Source organism: Schistocerca cancellata, chromosome 3 (assembly GCF_023864275.1).
Source record: "Schistocerca cancellata isolate TAMUIC-IGC-003103 chromosome 3, iqSchCanc2.1, whole genome shotgun sequence".
Taxonomy (NCBI): Eukaryota; Metazoa; Arthropoda; class Insecta; order Orthoptera; family Acrididae; genus Schistocerca; species Schistocerca cancellata.
The window spans coordinates 412,922,411-412,924,910 of record NC_064628.1 but is presented as its reverse complement, the minus strand read 5'-3'; the positions used below and the strand labels follow the sequence as shown (position 1 = coordinate 412,924,910).

The 2,500-nt window shown below is 58.0% G+C and overlaps 1 pseudogene; it reads right to left on the bottom strand.

The window, feature by feature from the left end:
- LOC126177223 (large subunit ribosomal RNA) overlaps window positions 1-2,500 on the bottom strand; it is a 7,748-nt pseudogene that overhangs the window by 3,213 nt on the left and 2,035 nt on the right.

Below are 2,500 nucleotides of genomic sequence, written 5' to 3'. Positions count from 1 at the left end.
CCTAGGGCACCATGGGCTAGCGAGTCGAAGGCCTTTGACACATCCAGCGATGCTACATACAGCGAGCTGACAGTGTTCTGCGCCTGGGTCATCGCCAGATCCAGAAGAAAGGTGTTGTGGAGCATCCCATCCTGTGGGATGAAAGCCCGCTGACGACCGTCCAAGGCACAGTGGCGCATAAGGCGACCAGCCAGAACTTTATGAAAAACCCTGGTCAGCACCGAACACACCGTGATCGGTCGGAAGTCAGCAGGGGATGCTGCGGCAGTCTTCTTGGGCAGCAAGGTGGTGCGAGCCTGTAGGAGACGGGATGGGAGGGAACGTGAAAGGAGTAGGAGGTTCAGGAATTTAAGAAGAGCCTCACGGGGAAGGCGACGTAGCTGGGATGGTGTAAGGCGATCAGGGCCTGCAGCAGAACTGCGAGGGGGAAGAGCTGCAGCTACCTCATCTGCAGTAATGGGTGCCCACAGAACTTGGAAGGGCACATGCTTACAAAATGGCAACAGCTTACCGGAGAGACCCTCCCCACGTGGAGGCCGAGACCTGACACGAGGGGGAGTAAACAGATCCCTCCAAAACTCAATCAGCCCCGGGATGGTGGGTGGCTGATGGAGAAGTGTGCCATCGAGAAGACCATTAATACAGCGCGCAGAGTTCTTCTTAAAAGCGCGCTGCACTACAGCGTACTCCCACCTTCTCCTCGCCCGCTTCCGCTCAGGTGGCTGTTGAAACTCCTTGCCAGGAGCTTGACAAAGAGATGGTTCCCTGCTACCAAGTTCGTCAAGAGCGGGAACAAGCATGGCTTGGATGGAACTCCGGCTGGCAGTGGGGCCCAAGGCCACAACTGCATCAAGTGAGCGAAAACGCGGGCCCGAGGAGGGCAACTCTGCAATCAGGGACCAGATAGCCTGATCGGCGTCTTCACACAGAGAAGATGACTGTGATAATGGAGAGGCCACAGCAGATCCATCTGCAGAGCCCTGAAGATCTTGGTCTCTCGCTGACAGCTCAGCAACGAAGTTGGCCACCATGTTCTTATAGGCCTGCCCCTTGCGCTGACACTTGATTGATTCGAGTGTGCGATCTGGGAAGGATTTAACAAGCTCTTGGTTGAAGAACCGGCAGCCTTGGAGAGACAGCGCCGCCTCAGCATGCGCAAGACGGAGCAACTCTTCTTGCGACCACCTGGCCTTCTTCCTCTCCGTTTGCACCTCCGCGTTGGCGGCATCAGGGTGGGCACGACGGCGATGAACGCCGAGCCCGGTCTTAGTTGAGAAGGACCGCAGACATTCTGGACAGACAGCGGGGAGCGGCGCTCGACCCGCACTGGTTGGCTGGCTGGATAGCTCGTCAGCTGGCACAGGCACTCCAGCGGGAGGCCTGGTACCTTGTTTTCTTCTAGTAGTTGCACCAGCTGGAAACAAAAGGCAGGGGGGGAGGTAACCCCCAAGCCTTAAACGACACCCTGCTCTGTCGGTCGGAGAGCTTTGAAAGAATTAAAACTTTCTCAGCACCCCTTACGACCCCCGCCACTTGAAGGCCAGAGCTAGGATTTCCCACTGAGAGGCTAGTCGAACCATCATCCACCCGACATCGCAAGGATGCTAAGGGGTGGACCGAGAGGGTCCATATATTACGCATCAAGTGGGCATTTGAGAGAGTCATAGTTACTCCCGCCGTTTACCCGCGCTTGCTTGAATTTCTTCACGTTGACATTCAGAGCACTGGGCAGAAATCACATTGCGTCAACACCCGCTAGGGCCATCGCAATGCTTTGTTTTAATTAGACAGTCGGATTCCCCCAGTCCGTGCCAGTTCTGAGTTGATCGTTGAATGGCGGCCGAAGAGAATCCGCGCACCCGCGCGCCCCCGGAGGAGCACGCTAAGGCGGACGCGGCCTCGCAGCAAGGAAGATCCGTGGGAGGCCAAGGCACGGGACCGAGCTCGGATCCTGCGCGCAGGTTGAAGCACCGGGGCACGAACGCCGCGCAGGCGCGCGCATCCTGCACCGCCGGCCAGCACGAGGCCAACCAACGGCGAGAGCAGACCACGCCCGCGCTAAACGCCCGCACTTACCGGCACCCCTACGGCACTCACCTCGCCCAGGCCCGGCACGTTAGCGCTGACCCACTTCCCGACCAAGCCCGACACGCCCCGATCCTCAGAGCCAATCCTTATCCCGAAGTTACGGATCCAATTTGCCGACTTCCCTTACCTACATTATTCTATCGACTAGAGGCTCTTCACCTTGGAGACCTGCTGCGGATATGGGTACGAACCGGCGCGACACCTCCACGTGGCCCTCTCCCGGATTTTCAAGGTCCGAGGGGAAGATCGGGACACCGCCGCAACTGCGGTGCTCTTCGCGTTCCAAACCCTATCTCCCTGCTAGAGGATTCCAGGGAACTCGAACGCTCATGCAGAAAAGAAAACTCTTCCCCGATCTCCCGACGGCGTCTCCGGGTCCTTTTGGGTTACCCCGACGAGCATCTCTAAAAGA